General features: G+C 44.7%; 1 long non-coding RNA gene across 1 annotated transcript in view; it reads right to left on the reverse strand.

Moving 5' to 3' along the window:
• Window positions 1–13,438: 13,438 nt before the first annotated feature.
• Window positions 13,439–18,657, reverse strand: part of LOC115280318 — a 34,151-nt gene continuing 28,932 nt past the window's right edge. The window contains exon 3 of the long non-coding RNA XR_003903737.1: window positions 13,439–13,812. This is a non-coding gene — a long non-coding RNA (uncharacterized LOC115280318). The remainder of the gene's footprint in view (window positions 13,813–18,657) is intronic.

Here is an 18,657-nt window from a genome sequence, read left to right on the forward strand (position 1 = left end):
TCATCGACTCAGGCCCAGGCTGCCAGCCACTAACAGGACACTCCACTTCATTCGGGACCACCCAGGTCCACCAAGACTCTGCCCAAGGCACCCTACTCACATGCTACACTTTCCTTCTAACCTGGCCCACCCCCTCCCAAAACACTAGTCTCCACCGCAGAAGGTGGGCCTCACTGCAAGCTCCCTTATGACGGTTGGTTTTATGTGTCAACTTGGCCAGGCTCTAGTTATTCAATTGAACCCTAGTCTAAATGTTTCTGCGAAGATATTTTGTACATATGCTTAACATCTGCAATTGGTTAGGCTCCAGGTAAAAGAGATGATCCTCAGCAATCTAGGCAGACATAATCCAGTCAGTTGAACAGCTTTAAGAGCAAAATTGAAGTTTATCAGTGGAAAAAGAAATTGCACCTCGGGACTGCATCTGAGCTGCTACCCAGGAGTACACAGTCCGACAGCCCACAGAGACTGCAGATTTGCCAGCCTCCACTGGGTACGGATATATGAAACTGCTCACTTCCCAGGCCTGCGGAAGCGGTTGTTGGGATGGCCCTCAGCAGTGGGGATGTATTTAAGCAGGGTGTCCTGAGCCTGAAATGGCTGCCCCCACTGGTTCTTCCCTGGGCTTGGCTGCAAGCCCTACCCAGGGTCCAGCAAAATTCTCAGAATCAAAGACCCTGAGGACCCTCGGGGATCCTGGAGGCCCCCAGAGAACATCTGGAACTCTCTGTGGGCCCTGAGGGCCAGAGCTATCCATGAGCCTCTAGAACTAAGGTCTCCAACCTGCCAATGGTAAGGATCACCTGAGGCACCTTCTGAAGTCACAAGCTTCCTGGTGGCCTCGCCACACTGAATCAGAACCTCTGGAGAGCAATGGGCAGGTTGATAAACTGTCTGGATGATTCTGAGAATTAGGCAATTTGGGGGAGCAGGAAGGTTCAGTCTTGGCTCCCAAGTCATCCTCCAACTCAAGAATCCCAACCAGTCTCTTGAACATCCTAAGCATCAGTGACTACCTGGAAAGAGAGATAATGTTTTACTGAGCTCAGTGTCCTGGAGGCATAAGCCACTGGACGATACTTACCAGAACTTCAAAGTGATTTAAAGACCATCTGAGTTAGAAATGATGGGGAGAGGATTTGTAGAGCCTATTAAGAAACTCCTCTAGCCTCTAGCCAGGGCACCTGGGTGGCTTAGTCAATTAAGCATCTAACTCCAGCTCAGGTCACAACCTCACATCTTGTGAGTTCAAGCCCCACATCAGGCTCTGTGCTGACAGCTCAGAGCCTGTAGCCCATCTTGGATTCTGTGTCTCCCTCTCTCTCTGCCCCTTCCCCATTTGCGTGTGCACTCTCTCTCCCCAAAAAATAAAAAAATATATATATTTTTAATTAAAAAATGCAGATTCCCAAGCCACAGACAAGAAACAGAATCCCTGGGAGTAGGGTCCAAGAACCTACCTTTCGAGGAAGCTACCCCCACACAGGACTCCTTTGCCCACTGACATTTGAGAACTCCCAGCTGATGTCTGGTGTCTGATAGGGGGACCATGAATATAAACATGTAAACATTTAAACACTTCCCTGAAGACTGGGGATTGCATCAGCAAGATCCTCCTTATCAAACCCACGTACAGAGACCATCATCCTGATCCCAGTTCTAAGTCAGAGCTCTTGATGAAAGCCCTCTCTCTAAAGCCCGCCAGGTGTACAGACATCGGAGCAAGCTGTCGGTGATGCATGCATCCGTGCCCGCCTTGGGGAAGCCAGGACAACCCCAGGGAGCTGAGGGCTGGAATGAAGATGCTGCACTCAGCCGTGGGCCTGTTTCTGAGAAGAGGCAACCTGCTGACTGTTCCTCATCTCTCCTCTCTTCTATGACTGGGTCAAACCCCAACCCTCACTCCGAGGTCTCCTGCAGATTGTGCTTGATGAAAACAACCACTGAACACCACCTCTTATACCCTGGACAGAGGCTCTGGGCTCCTGACAGGTCCTCCTGATCCCTTCCTTATCTCCTCCCATCCATTCCCCATAGTGGAGACAAAATTATCTGAAAGGTACTTCTGAGCATGTCACTTCCCTGCCTGGAACTGTTAATAATGTCTTCACTGCTCTAAAGATCCCAATTCAAAAGTCTTGGTCCACAAGAACTATGACCATGATGCCCACATTATTTTGCAGATGTATCCTCTCCCACTCTCTGGGATCTTTCTCTCTTCAGAACCTTCACACATTTTGTTCTGACCTGCAGTGCCCTGTCCTTGGTCCATTCTAATGCATCCTTGAAGCTCAGTTTAACCATCAACTCTCCATCCACTCTCCCTCCCTCCCCAAACCAGCTCAGGCCACATCAGCCTCTCACTTCAGTCCCTTGGTAGCACTTATCAAAAGTGTGGTGAAATAATTATTTGCTCACTATCTGTCTCCCTCAACAGGCTGTAGACAGCAGCACAAACAGAAATGCCATGTGTGTCTTGCTCACCATTATATCTCCAGTGCCTGGCACAGGGCCTAGCACACAGTAAGTGTTCAATAAACACTTTTTTAACAAGTGAAGAAAAGAATATCAATTTGTTAGTAAAAGGGTTTAATAAGACCCTCTTTCCCACCTTGAATACTTTTAAGGACGGATGGGAGCTAAACCTCTACACTGACATGTCCCAATTCAAGCAAACTTCTTGAACTGCCCTTGAAGAGTCCACAAGTTCAAAAGGGTAACGTTTGCCAAATGCATGTAATGTGGGGTTTTTTGCTTGACAAAGGGATTCTTCACTTTACTGAAAAAAAAAATCCCTGAAAGGCGTCTTTAAATAGTGCGTTCCCTCTGGTGCCCATAAGCTGTATTAAGAGCTCATTAATTATCTGCCAGGGAGGCTAGAATTAAGAGGCAAGTCGTAAGGATGGTTGCCAGGGGAAGAAATGATGATAAATCAGCACTTAAATGAAAGTGTAAATCATGGGGGAAGTAGGACCCGATTTACAGAAGTGTGATTTGTACACAGCTTATCGGAAACTTTATTATCACAAAGCACACTTGGAGGAGGCGGGAACACTGTTGAATGGAACCAGATTTCCGCCTTTGAAAGGCATCCCTTTCCCCTCCTTGGTCTTGTCTGCGCAGCTCTCAAAGGTGTCTTTGAGCTGTTGTGCATGGAACTGGAGCATGGTTCTGTCCTGCCCTTGCAGTTCACCTACTGTCCCATCAAACCTTCTGGGCCCCTCAGGCCTGTGTAAGTGTAACGGTCCTTTCCACCTCCAGCCAGGGTGGCTGACAACTCGGAAGAGCAGAAGGAGCTTTCCAGGTGTGTCGCTGGGAAGGTGGGGGTACCCCATCAGAAGAGAACATTTACTGAGTGGTTAGTGGATGTCAGTACTTGGGTTCATGCCTTGATATGCCCTTTATCAAAAGCTGTAGAAATAAACAACCGCCACTCGGACACGAATCAAGCAGAGCTAGCACCGTCGGGAGTCAGCCACCATCACTTGATCGGCAGAGACTCAAAGGCAAACAGGGGAGCAGAAAAGTTTTATAGTGAAAAATGGGAAGACTTTGGCTGTGCTCTGATTGGAGGCTGTTGGCCTGGGAAAGCTATGGGGTGTTGATGAAGCAGGGGCATCCTATGCAATTGGGAAGGAAAGCAGACTTGGCTTTCTCCGTGTGGTCCTCAGTAGAAAACAGGGGCAAAATTAGGGAAGCTGGGAGTCATTGATAAAATCCTGGCTGTTTGGGGCCAATTGCTACAGAGATTGTAGTAGGGTTCTATTTTTGTATGTGATCTGGCCATCGCCACTGTCCATTTGTATAAGCTCTCTCTCCCTAGAATCACACCATCTCTTTAAGTCACATGACCTCAGCAGGACTTTCTACAAGGAGACGTACTGGTTCTCTCTCGGGCAACAGCCAGAGCTGTGTTTCTGTCCATGGGACATTTCCAGGTGCCTCTACGAGTCAGCTGGCTCTGCTGTTCCCTCCTTTTCCAGGGCTGGGGTCTGCACCCACTAGAGTTGACATGTTAAGACAGTCCCCCCTCACTCTCTTCCATTCGGCCCCCTCCTCAATGTTTGCATAGCCCTTGGCTTTTCCCCAGTGGTCTAGGCTTACTTTCCTTGGGTGTCGATGTAGCCACCCCTACCCCCAACCCTGACTTCCTCAGGGCCTTGAAGACAGGTTCAGGTGTGAGTTATCACCCAGCCTCAGAGCCCAGCACAGTACCTGGCTCACAGAAAGTGTACGGAAAATGTCCCATGAATAATTCAGTTAATGCATTGGTTTTAGTGCCAGCCACTCATGACGAGGAAAGGAAAAGAAAAGAATGAAAACAACAAACAAAGGGCAATTACAAAAGCTCAAGAAATCTTGGAATATTCTGCAGAAGTGTCCCTCATCTTAATGACACATAAATGGGCCCAATTGGATTTTACTTTTTCTTGCCCCTTCCCTGCCTTCAATTTCTAAGTGGTTTTAAATAAGACTTATTCTCTTTTCCTCTGAATATTTTCACCAGATGCGGGGGTCTCACATTCCTATTACATCCCCATATATGCCTATCTTAATACAGGAGATGTGGCAGGACCTCAAAAGTGCATCAATAATGTGGTTTCTAAAAGGCTAGTATTGCAAAATAAGGGTATTTTGAACAGCTATGGTCAAATTTGACAATGGACAAGTTCACAGAAGAGTCCATTAAGGAAAACCCCCACCTAGGCCTAGGGAAACATGTTGTTTCCCTACAGGATGTAAAATAACAACTAAAATGACAACCCAAACATAACCACTGTGTGATGTAGGAGGCAATGTGTGTGTTAGAGCACAGCTACCCTGAGTCTTCCGTTTGGGACACGGTGAGAAACTGCTAAGCAAAATCCTATTTCCCTATGTCACAGAGTCTGTGTCTTTATAGCTGAAATTATCTAATTAAGTCAGGTAAGAGTCTCCATCTTGGCCCATCTCAGCCAAATAATTAAAGAAAAATCAAAGCTTTGGGCCCAAAAAATTGTCAGCGTTCCAACGTGTATCCATTTGTAAATACAGCGACAGCCAGCAGCACCTCTCCCATAATAAAACTGAGAGGAGATGTCATTTCCCCGCTCCCCTACCCAGTCTGTTAACTGCAGTTATGTCTGTCTACTGTGCAATGATAATCACGACCCTGAGGCCTTACAAGATTGGGAAATGCCTTCTGAAGCATCAAACAGAGATTAAATTGTCTTGCCTATAGTTGTAGTGTTAATTTAAATTACAATCCTTTGAAAACTGGCACTGGATTACCAGTTCTCCAAGGACGTGAAATTTTATCTAAGGGTGCCACTTTATGAACCAGAATGTGCGATTAACACGAACATCCTTTTTCTGGGTCTTCTAGATGTATGAACTCTTTTTTTTTTAGAACAATTTATTGAATATAAAAACCACCATTTACTTTGGAATGGAACATGACTGTTTCCAAGCATTGCCACATATTTTCTCATCGGATACCAATGTGTCAGAAATGCAGATGAGGGAGGATACAGCCATAATGTCAGCTCCTCACCGTTCTTCTCTTACGCACGGATTTCACAGCTGTTTTGGAGAACTTCCCGCAAGTCACTGGAGACCACTTTGCCCCATTGGGTAGAGAGCTAGAAGCATCTGGGAATTTACATTCCCACTTCCTACCCCCGTTCCCAGCTGGTCACTGAGAGACAGAAATATGAAGGCCCAGCCCCTTTGTCTCAGACTAGACTAGAATTAACCCACACTTCAGAGTTTCCTTGTAGGATCGGCCTGGATCTTCCCTCTGCAAGACTTTGCCTAAGATCACATCCTTGCTCTGCCTCCTCTTTTTCCTCTACTGCTCCCCACTCTCATCCCAGGCAGAAGCACCCCCTTAATAAGTCACTGGAGTCTCCATGTAAAAGGCTCCTCCTGAAGAGCTTGATCTGAAATTCAGGGATAATTGTCAACCATCTACAAAATGGACCCAGAAAATTGAGTGGCTTGACCAAGACCATATAAACCAAGGCCAGAATCCAGGTCTTTACATTAACCAGCCATTCAGTTGGTATTTGTTAATACCTACCACCTACCACACTACTCAGGACAAGGAACAGTAGGACAAATGCACTCAGGGGCCTTCCTCCACTCAAATGCACAGGCTAGTAAGAGAAACAGCAAGAACCAACACGGTGTTTTCAGCTTGCAGTGCTTTCCAACTGAAAGGATCATAGAATAAATGTATACTCTTTAGACATTTTCAGGTTAATGCTGTCAGGATCCAACTTGAAGGCAACCAAAAGACCAAGCACTTTTACAGAGCACAGCACAACACATGAGCTGTCTAGAGTCTAACCATTGACCTTTCCTGCCCATTGGGGTCCCAAGTCCAAGAACTCCTGGGGAAAGAGATGGATGGAGAGGGGAGGGGCAGCTGGGGGGGCCTGAACAGGACCCAGTGGGCTGGAGAACTAGAGATGAAGGAAATGGCTGGGCCAGGAACAGCCTCACCCTGAGGGCAGCAGTATGCCTGCATTTGGTTTCCATCACTTCTGATGTACCCCAGAGAAAATGGCCTGGCCCCCTCAGATGCCAGCATCCTGGAGACCATGGGAGCCTGTCCTTCCTGTGTTGCCCACACAACTCTGGGCAGCAACGCTGAGGCATCACCAGGACTTGGTGGCCCAGTGGTCTGAACCCGTGTTCTGAGCCTGGCTCAATTCTGGTGAGACTCAGAGAGGTAAAGCTCTTCATCCAAGTTCGCACAAACCAGTAAGAAGCAAAGCAGAGATTCAAAACAGGCATGCCTGAATCCAAAGCCCACACTTAAAGAATAACTAATAAGAAAAAGGCAAAGGGAACAATGTTCTCAGGAGCACTCAGTTCTCCCAGCAGAATAAACCACACTGATAAGTTAGGCTGAGTGGGTACCTAAACATAAAGGGAAATGAAATTCTTGCTCAAAAATGAAAACGCAGAAGTAAGTCTTCTATCACAAAGAAATAGCATAGAAAGAAAGAGGAAAGCCTAAAATGAGATGAAGCATGAAACAACATAAATGTTCTGAAACTCTAAGAGATGTGTCTGCTAGGGAGGAAAAGCTAATGGCAGTAGAGGCTGGAAGTCATTAGTGTGTGTTGATCTTTATCTCCATGACCTCACTGCAACCCTTCCGTAGCTCCCTATTGTAAGAAAACAGAAAGCAGACCTTGAAAAGTCAAGACAAGGGTTAAGTAGTAGTTGCCTACTACACACCAGATCATTGTTTGGACCTGGCTTTTCCTAAGAACTACAGTAGCAAAAATAGAAAAAGCAAGCATTTTTTTGCCTGTATACAAACAAGGGAAAATAGGAGTATGGTAGAAATTGCAAAGAAGCCAGTCTAACCTTGACCGGCAAAGGATATCTTTGATTCATCTAGCCTGAGGCTAAACCCAGAAGAACACATGGCAAAAAAAGAGGGAGCAGTCCTGAACATATCTGGAAAATGACGCCATGAAGCAACGGCTGAAGCTAAAGAGTATTCCTCTCCGTGGGAGACTCAACCAGGATCTAACCATTTTTCAAGCACAGAAAGTGGACCGTCTTCTGGGAGAGCACCATGTAGGGCATCACAGGGGCCCTCTTCCTTTATGTCTCCTACCCCCTAGAAACCTCTGTCCTCAGATCCAGGCAGGGTTATCTGGGATTCTTGGTTGGCTCCCTTCTGGGGCTTGAAGACCCATTTAAAATGCAAAGAGAATCTGGGAGGGAAATAAAGCTCCATTAACTTGAAGCAGGGCCGCTGAAATCTTTCCTGTGTACATGCTTCCTCACTAGTGTGACCTTGGGCATTTCTTGCCTATAAAAAAATAAGGTGTTGGTCAAAACGTCTCCAGGATTTCTCGTGAAAACCCCGAGAATATGTGGAAGCGCCTGGCACATAGATGCTCCATAACACTAACTCCTCTCTCCTGGAATGGAGAAAGAAAACTGAGAGACCAATGAAAAAACTAAAAGCTTTGTAAAATAAATCATATGTACACCCCCAAGGTTTGAATGTTCGGGCAAAAATTTGCTTAGGGGTAGAGAATTTTAAAATCCTCCACTGATTGTTCTTATTCAGATTAAATTTTTCATGATAAAACATTTAACTCTCAGGGAATGTGTAGATGAGGTCAAGTTCTAACTAGAAGCTGAGAATTGGCTGCTCTCACAGCCCAGTGCCTGGAGAGATGGTTACAGCACAAGAAAGCGGGCCCCTCTGTTCCTGCTGACAATAGATCTTATGCTTCAGTCCAATCAGGATCCTCTCGAGGTCTTGTTAAAAAAAACACATTGCTGAGCCCCAATCTAAGCTTTCTGAGTCAACAAATCAGGGATAGAACCAAGAATATGCTTTTCTTTCATTTTTTTTTAACATTTGTTTATTTTTGAGAGACAGAGCACAAGCGAGGGAGGGACAGAGAGAGACAGAGACAGAATCTGAAGCAGGCTCCAGGCTCCAAGCTGTCAGGATAGGACCTGATATGAGGCTCAAACTCACGGACCATGAGATCATGACCTGAGCAGAAGCCGGATGCTTAACCGATTGAGCCACCCAGGCGCCCAAGAATCTACTTTTCTGACAAGTCCCCAGCTCTTAGTAATGCTACCGGTCCAGAGGCCATGCTTTTGAAAACCAGTGTCCTACACCCACTTGCCTTTTGAGAGAGTCTCAATTTAGAGTTAACTGTGACCTTGGGTGATTCATTCCTCTCTTGGTGTCCCTCTACTTGAATTGAGACATTTGCTAGATGACCCTTAACAGCGCTTCCTGCTCTGACATTCTGTGACTTTGCAAGTCTAACCAGTTCAGTGCATTTACTGCCTAGTTCTGGGCTGGGAATGGGGGGAGACCAGGCATGCAAAAGTGACTGAATGACAAGGAGACTCTCTAGAATACCGAAGGGCAAATATTGTGTTTATTTTCCCACTGCCCTAATTTTCTTCCATACTTTCAAGTACTCTCCTGACTTCAGTTAAGTTTGCCCTGGACTCTTGATCTTGACAGATATTTTAAAAATAAATAAATAAAAAAGAAAGAGCTGTTTGGTCAGATAAAGTTTTCCTAAAAGTCTTCCCCTGGAAGGATGCTCAGCCCCTCGGGCTGTGCTTCTGTGACTCAACAGTGACATCTGGTGGCCATCAAAGTGAGTCCTAGGCCCTGGTAACGCCCACACATGCTCCTGAAGACTATGGCACCTAATGGGGATGCCTAAATTCCCATAAATAAGCCCATTTCTCAATCATCTACAGCTGACCCGTACTACCTGTGAGCAAATTTTTCTCTTGGTTGGATGCCAGAAACATTAAAGCCTCTGACTCTTATTCTAAATCTCCATTCACTGAACCGTTTGAAAGGAAACAACCCTTAGAAAGCTGATAACCCCACTGTGGTTGATGCATCTTAACTAATATTCATATTTAAACCATTTGGTTAAAGGAACGCATCAAAGCATCTGGCGGGGAAAAAATACAGCCTAACTTTGCTTCCAATGATTTGATCTAAGCAAATAAATAAGTTATTTTCATTTCCAGTTTAACATAACAAGAATATTTTTACATGATAATTTGCTTTTAAAAATTCTAGCTGTGAAGTTTAATGACAGCACATGAAGCTCCCTGTCATTTCATATTTATGTTCCAACCCCAGTGCTGACAGTTCCCAGGGGCTCCAGACCTCTCGGCTAGAGATACTCCAGGCCATGTTTTCATAATAACAGGCAGCAAACCCAGCCCAAGAGCCAGGAAAAATAAAGTACCTTTAACAGGGCTCTAGACGTGGAACTGGCTCACTTTTTCCCCCTTCCTGCCACAGGGCAACCTTACAACTTAGGAGAAACAGTCAACCAGACCCTCCATTCCAATCTCACTACTGTCTGGTCCTGGGTGCCCTGTCGAAGCAAACAGCGTCAGGAAAGGCTCTTCTCCCACAAGGACTGGTTAACAGCAACAGCAGCCAGTATCGGTTTAGTGCTTCCTCTATGCTGGGCCCTGTCTCCACTGCGTTTCCTCAGCATCACTAGGCAGGGGGAGCATTTCATATCCCAGCTCGCAAATGAGGAAACGGGCTCAGGCAGGTGAGCGAGGGCCTGTGCCCAAGATCTCATGTTAGCGTGGGCTGGGGCTGGGGTCTGAACGCAGACCAAGAACCAGATCAGGTGAGCACCACCCACCTCCACCTACTCAAACCCTTCAAAGTGCAGATCCGGTGTTTTCTCCTCCTGCCCTGCTTTTCCCAATACTGCCACACCAGCCAAAGTCCCTTCCAAGGAAAAGCAATGCCTCTTGCCAGTGAAATGTCACCTACCCTGCCTCATCACTACTCCTCCATGGACTATACTTGCTTTGACTGGCTGATATGAATATAAGCATCTTCAAGGCAGGACTCCTATCTAATTTGGATCTGTAAGAACCCCACTACCTGGCACAGAGCATCACAGGCAGTTAGCAGCCAGAATGTTCTTGCTGAATGAACGGATGGATAAATGGACCTTGAGGAAGGCACTGCCACTCTGTAAGAGCCCTCCTGAGCTGGGGGAGTGGACAGTAGGAGAGGATTGGCAGTGGAGCACTGAGAGGACACCTAAGGAATCAGCAGAAAAGGAGCTCTGTACCCAGTGACAGGGCTGTCACTAAGAACCGATGCACTCTTACCACCGAATAACTTCAGCTCCGTGGAGCACTGTGGCATAGAGCTGAGAGGGCCTTTGCACACCTCCCCTTTTTTGCCCCTGTTGTGGGAGGTTTAGGTGATATATAGCGCCCCCACTTTCCTAGCACAGAATTCACCAACCCCCACTGCCTCAACATTGTCTGCTTGTCTGTTCCTCTCCAGACCATGAGAACCCAGGCTGGTACAAGGGAGGGGCTCAGTAAATATTCTTAAGTCACTCAAACTTTAGTTCAGCAGCAACTACAAAGCAGTGATAAGGGAGAATTTTGTGGCAAATTCAGAGCAATAGCCAGAGTTCCTCATTCTTCTACCGAAAGGGTGATGTATGTGTGTTCATATTTTGTAGATGCTAATTGTTGACAACATGATTCAGTGGCTCAACAAATTGGAACTGACACCATCAACCTGCTCAATCTATCAGTGCAAAGGACTTCGTTAACTGAGCCGAGCCAGCTTCCCTTGTGAGGCCAGCATCTTGTTTCCTATTAGTGGTGAACATCACAAGTAAATAGATTGGCTTAGCATGTTAAATTGCATCCAACAGCCCAGCAAAACTCATGAGCTAATGTAGGAAAATAAAAGTAAGGCCTGGCAGGCTCAAGTCAAAGCGCATTTACTAAGCAGAAGTTTTACTAGCTAGTTTCTCTGCCACCAGCCTCGCTGCATCCCACACTCCACAGAGCCCAGGATGGTCTTTCTAGAACTCCCATCAGCTCACATCACCTCCCTGTTCAAAGTTCTCCAGGAGTTTCTGCAGCCTCTCCTTATTGTGTCATCCTACACCCCCTGAGAGCTGGGCCTTGCCTACTTCTGCTGCCCAAAATTTTGCTCCCTCCTCACTCCACAGTGTGCCCACACACACACCAACTACACTTCAAGAATATCGCAGTACCTGTGAATGACCAAAGAGTCTCTCCCAACAGGACCTTTGCACATGCTGACACCCTCTTCCCCTCTTTCTGGAATTTTCTCTGCCCTTTCACCCACCTAATTCCATCAAGAGTTAGCTCAACTGTTTTACTGCGTCCAGAAAGCCTTCCCTGATGAAGTAGCTGAATTATGCCCTCCCCCCAAAAGCATATGATCATGTCCTAATCCCCAGAACCTGTGAATGTGGCCTTATTTGGAAAAAGGGGTTTCACAGATGTAATTAAATTAAAGATCTTGAGATGTCATCTTCCTGGATCATCAGAATGGGCCCTAAATCCAATGACAAGTGTCTTTAGAGACAGATAGAAGACTGACATGGGGAGGAGGAGAAGGGTTCATGTGAAGGCAGAGGCAGAGACTGGGATACCACCACATATCAAGGAAAGCCTAGGGCTACCAGAAGCTGGAAGAGGCAAGAAAAGACCCTCCCCTAGAGCTTTCATAGGGAGCATAACCCCTGCCAGCACACTGAGTTCAGACTTCTGGACTCTAGAACTATGAGAGAATGAATTCTGTTGCTTGAAGCCCCCCAGTTTGTGGAAATAGGTTGTGACAGCCCTCGGAAACCCAAACACCTGACCCCTGCCTTCAGGTGCTCCCTACCCTGCATTTCTCCCAACCCTGTGCACACCCCCTATCTTTTCCTTCTTCATGTGGTTTTGCAATTGCTATGTGACTTTGTTGCCTTCCACACTAGACCTTAAGGGCCCCGAAGGTAGAGATTTTATCTTCTGTGACTTTCTGCCAGGTTCTAACATGTCCTTGAAGGGAGCACAGGGCTATTAGTAGGTTAAGGACAAAATGACAAAAAGTCAGACTTGCTCTTTAAAATCCTTAAACGTCCTATCAATGTCTTCTGAGAACAAGCCTATCAGTTCTTCTCATGCCCCCTTGCTCAAGCTTCTCTTGGCCCTCAACAAATTCCTCCATTTCATTGTCAGCAAAGCCATTGCCACCCACTTAGCTGGCTACCTGAATCATGTATCTATCCTCTTTTGCCAAAGAGTGGCAAGCCCTTAAAATTATTCATGAATAATGTCCACGGGTTTCAAACCTCCATTCATTGTTTCAGGCATCAGTGCATCTATTGCCTGCATGTCCACCTTCATTGAGTAGAACGGTGGGCCAACTACAGCATTTAAGTGACTTTTCTCTTATTTTCATTGCACACCATTCTGTAGGCATACACAATAACCCTAGATGAAGTATTAAATGAAAAAAATAGAAGAATGATAAACGCACATTTATCCCAACCCCTTGCTATATCACATGAAGGAAACACAGGGAAACAAAGTTTAGGTCTTGATGGCAAGAAGTTTATAGTCTAGGTGTGCCTAAGAGTACTTGCTAACATTTGCTGCCTCTCCACCAAATCTTTCTTCTGTTTTGCTTTATTTTGTTTTGTTTCTTTGATAAAATGCAATTATCTTAATATGTGCCAGGAATTTTTCAAAGGAAACTAGATTTCACTTTACTTCCCTTTTTAAATAAGCATTTATCAATAATAGACCATGAGGTCCCTGTTCACAAGTCAGCTGGCAGGTGGAAGTAATGATAAATCAAAGAAACAATGGGGGCACCGCTGGTGGGAATGTAAAATGGGGCGGCTACTGTCGAAAACAGTCTGGCAGTTCCTCAAAATATTAAACATAGAGTTACAATATGACCTAGCAATTCCTCTTCTAGGTATCTTCCCAAAGGAGCTGGAAACAGATGTTCAAACAAATACTCACACACAGACATTCACAGAAGCACTATTCACAATAGCAAAAAGGTGGAAACAACCCAAGTGCCCATGAACTGACGAATGGATAAACAGCTGGTGATAAATCCATCGATGGAATATTATTCAGCCACTAGGAGAAATGGAGGACTGATACATGCTACAACATGGCTGGCACTTAAAAACATCATGACAAGAAGCCAGCCACAAACTCCACATACGATGATTCCATTTACATGAAATTGTCCAAAATAGGCAAATCCATAGAATCAGAAAGTAGATTAATGGATGCCAGGTCCTGGGGGTGGAGGATGGGTGGATGAGGGGAGTCAGTTGGTTTGGGTCACTGTAACAAAAGTATCATATACTGGGTGGCTTAAACAATAGACCTTGGTTGCTCACATTCCAGAGGCTGGAGGTCAAAACTCCGGTGCCAGCATGGTCGAGTTCTTAGTGAGGACCCTGTTCACATGACCTTCCGTGGTATCTGCAAACAGAGAGAGAGAGACATCAAGCTTTACCATCCTTCTCTTATAAGGACACTAATCTCACCATGGTGGTTCCACTCTCAGGACCTTATCTAAACCAAATAATTCCCCAAAGGCCTCACCTCCAAATACCACCACATTAGGAATTAGGGCTTCCAGAAAAGACTATGGAGGGAAAACAAAACTTAAGTCCATAACATGGAGAGCAGACTGCTAATGGGTATGGGGCTTCTTTTTGGATAGAATTGTTGTAAAGTTGATCATGGTGATGGAATGCAAAACCCTGTGAATATGCTTAAAGTCATTGGATTGTACGCTTTTTTTTTTTAGTGTAGTAGACACACAATAAATGTTACACAGCTTCCAATGTACAACATAGTGATTCAACAAGTTTAAACATGCTATGCTCACCAGTGTAGCTCCCATCTGCCACCATACAACACTATTACTGCCTATATTCCTTGTACCGAGCCTTCTCGTCCCGTGAATTATTCATCCCATAACTGGAAGCCTGTATCTCACTCTCCCCTTCACCTTAAGAAAGAAATGAGCACTGGGTGTTATATGTAAGTGATAAATCACCGGGTTCTACTCCTGAAACCAATACTACACTGTATGTTAACTAACTTGAATTTAAATAAATAATGTTTTTAATTTAAAATATTTAAAAAAAGAAATACAAAGCTGGAGGTATCACAGTTCCACATCTCAAGATATACTACAAAGCCAAAGTAATCAAAACTGTATGAACTGTACACTTTGAGTTAATTGTATAGCATGTGATTTATATGTCAAGAAAACTGTTACAAAAAGAGGAAGGAAGGAAACAAAGATGAAAATGATGAAAGAAGGGATCACAACCTCAAAAAGATCAGGAAATAATACATCATAGAGAAGATGTTATCTGGTAAGATATTCAAACCCTATGTCAACAAAATCAAGCAGCTGTAGAAGAAAACTCTGTATAAAATCCAGAACAACTATAGTTCCCATCTTCTTAAAAGGTAACACATATTGATTGTGTGGCAGTGCTGTTCTAGATGCTCTGGAACATTCAGCAAAATGATATAATATCATTTATATCATTTAAGCCTGCAGGACCCTCTGTAGTAGGCAATACAATTTCTATTTGCAGATTAGAAAAAAAATGAGGTACAGAAAAGTTATGTTGCTTGACCATGATCATTACTTGGTTCATGGTAGAAGCCAAGCATGACCCAAAGCCCAGGACTCAGCTGAGTACACGAGAGGCACACATACAGGAAGATGAAGAGCATAATCTGAGCACCGAGAGAATAGCCACTGATAGTCAATATCCTTGAAGCTTCTGGATGGGAAAGTGCTTCTGCAGAGAATAAGTTGCAATCTACCTTCCTATAAACTCCTCTGTCCTCTGGAGACCCACAAAAGCTCTGTATCTACTGGCAACGGCCAATCACTGTTTGCTCTGCCTGCACACTCCCCCAAACCATTCCAAGGGAATCTTCTCACCCACAGTCCCACTACTTATGGGGCTGTGCTCATATTGCAGGGGTCTCCCCTTTATCCCTAGACATAACTGACTCAACAAGGCACCTTACCCAAAGGTTGCTGATCAAGATGCTCTATAAAGATGAGCTGGACCAGTCAGATTATTTCCTTCTCTTTCAGGAACTGTAACTAAGACACACAGAAGGAAGTAGTCAGTCACTGGTGGATACTAATAGTATAAACAGGAGCATTCAGGACAAACTCGGGTTCTGAGGAAGCAAAACTCTCAAAGGACAGAAGGGAATGAAGCACAAGCACAGAGAGAAATAGAGATGAAGAAAGGTAGGGCAGAGCATGTAAGTCTGAGAGAAGCTGTCACCTAGAGACACCCACAATCCAGAACCATCCTTCAGATCCTACCCTTGAAAACTGTATCTGCTGTCTCCACGCAGTAGCCATTAGCTACTTAAATGTAAATTTAAATTGATTAAAATTAAAAATTCAGTTTCATGGACACATTTCAAGTGCTCCATAGTCATGTGTGGCTAACGGCTACCATGCTGGACAACACAGATGAAAAACATTCCCATCATCACAGAGGTCCACTGGGCAGTGCTGTCCTGTGTCTTTACAGTAAAGCCTACTTACCAACAATGTTTAAGTGCAATGAAATACCTCTCTGTTCCTTGTAACCGAATGAATTGGCCAGAACACCCATTAGGTGACTCATCCCTTCATTCATTTAATGTCAAATCTGTACTTTTGTACAGGTGTCTCATGAGTGCTAAGGATACATTTGTAAAATGAACAGAGCCCATCCCTGGTACAGCTTCAGCTATAACCTTCCAAATGCCAGCAAGTCCTCCCCACCCCACTGAGTCTCCTCTCATTTGGGCCAAGTGCAGCCCAGCCTCACTAGACAGCTCTTGAGTGGCAAAGATCCCAGAGTGTCTCCTCTCTGAACCCTTCTCTGCGTAAATTCCAGGTTATAAATATCCCTCTTAAAACTTATAGCCCATAATCATGTATAATATTCTGAAGACCCTACAGAATTCAATGGACTATTATCCCACTGAATACTGAATTTCCATCAATTCACCTTGAGAATGTGTGTACTTCTAAGGAACCAGCCACACTGGTTTGACCTAGTAAGGGATCAAGTTAATAGTGTCTTAGAGTTCTTTATAACAGAAACTGCTCTTCAGCTGGTCCATCCCAAGTTCTACTTATGAAACTGATGGGTATGCCAAAATGCAGATTTCCACATTTATCTTTGTTAAATTATATTCAAGTCAGCAGCAATCTACTAATTGTGTAAGGTTGTTGGAGGGACTGTGTGAAGCCTGACACATGGTTAGTGCTCTTTAAAAAGTGGCTCAGTTGGTTGAGTGTCCACCTCTTGATTTCAACTCAGGTAATGATCCCAGGGTCGTGGGATCAAGCTCCATGTGGAGCTCCACACTGACTGTGGAGTCTGCTTGAGATTCTCTCTCTCCTTCTCTCCCTCTCTCTCTGCTTCCCCCTCCCCCCACCTCCCTAAAATAAAAAAATTAAAAGTTAAAAGTAAATTTTTTAAAAGGTGGCCCTTGATACTCTTAATAATTTCTTTTAGTTGGATGTTTCTCTTTTTCCTCAAGGATAATGTCATAATTTGATTTAACATGTGCTACTGAGCTACCATTATGGAACACAGTGGTCCCAGTTGGGGTCAGGAGAGTCAAAGGTGAAACAGACTTGGTCCCTCCTCTCCTGGAGCTCACTGTTGGATGACAAAAGAACAGAGATCTACATATCCCAAAAAAAGCCTGAAATGAGAAGCGAGTTTTGTTAGGTATGATGAATGATGGGTATGTAGTAGGTAAGAGCACAGACCTCGATCTGAGTGAGCTGGGCCTAAATTCAGCACCGCCTACCAGCTTTGTGACCTTGTGCAAGTCACTTAACACACCTTATTCTCAGTTCCTCATCTGTACAATGTGGATCACCATGGAACCCTTCCCCATGGTGTGTGATGATTCAGTAAGATAACAGACATCAAACTCTAACAGTCAGGCTCTGTTCTTGATGTTTGACTGCTGACAGCTTGTAAGCTCACCCTCCCTCTTTCCCTGCTGCCTCAGCTCTAGGCAAGCTGATAGAAAGCCCAGGCACACCCTCCTTTGGTACCCCTCACTGAGGCCCCACCCACAACCACAATAAAACCCCCAAATTAGTCTCCTTTCCTTGCTCTCACAAGCCATTTTCGGATCAGCTTGAGACACCTGCCCAGCTCACTCCAGAATTCTTCATTACACAAATAATAAATCTTTTTATTCCTCTTGGTGTGTGTGCTGTCATAAATTGGCATCTAAACCAAATGTTGGGTGGGAGTCCATTCTGGCCCTACAGGTGACCACAATATTAGTCAAGTAGCACAAATGCTGCAGACATTTACAGCAACTATGATATATATAAGGTTGATGTCGCCTCACTCTACCAAGCTAACAAGACAATAATTCCCCTTCTAACAATTATATAAAATCATATTTCTCAGACTGAGGCATGCATAACCCCATGGGGCTCTTGAGATATGTCAAGGTATGTGAATCCTATGAGTACAAATTCTATACTACACACACACATATTCAAACTTGATTGGAGAAACACGGCACAGTAAAATTAACAGAGGAATATTACTAAGTATAAGGCAAAATGCCAAGAATGCTTTTAAGATAAAATAGTCTCCCCAGGAATTCCAGGTTTTCAAAAGACACTTTAGCTACAACCTGGAATCTCCAGAGGCACTTATTTCCTCCCCTGTCCTCAGAAACTCCTATATAGAAGTTTGAGAAATCTGGGTGTCTGGGTCTCAGTCAGTTGAGCCTCGGACACGTGATTTCAACTCAGGTCATGATCCCAGGGTCATGGGATCAAGCCCTGCACTCCACTGAGTATGAAGCCTGCTTAAGATTCTCTGCTTAAGATTTTCCCTCTGCTTCTCCCTCTTTAACCCTCTTTCCTGCTCGCTCTCTCTCTCTCTCTCTCTCGAAATTAATTAATTAACTAAGTAATTAATGTTTTAAAAAATGAAGTATGAATGTCCATCAACTGATGAATGGATGAAGAAGATGTGGTATATATACAATGGAGTACTATATGGCAATGAGGAAGAATGAAATATGGCCATTTGTAGCAAAGTGGATGGACCTTGAGGGTGTCATGCTAAGTGAAATAAGTCAGGCAGAGAAGGATAGATACCATATGTTTGCATTCATAGGTCTAACAGGAGAGACCTGGCAGGGGACCATGGGGAGAGGAAGTGGGAAAGAGAGCAGGGAAGAGTGAGGGACACAGATCAAGGGAGACTACTGAATACTGAAAACAAACCCTGGACT

This window comes from Suricata suricatta, chromosome 16, assembly GCF_006229205.1.
Source record: "Suricata suricatta isolate VVHF042 chromosome 16, meerkat_22Aug2017_6uvM2_HiC, whole genome shotgun sequence".
In the NCBI taxonomy this organism is placed as follows: Eukaryota; Metazoa; Chordata; class Mammalia; order Carnivora; family Herpestidae; genus Suricata; species Suricata suricatta.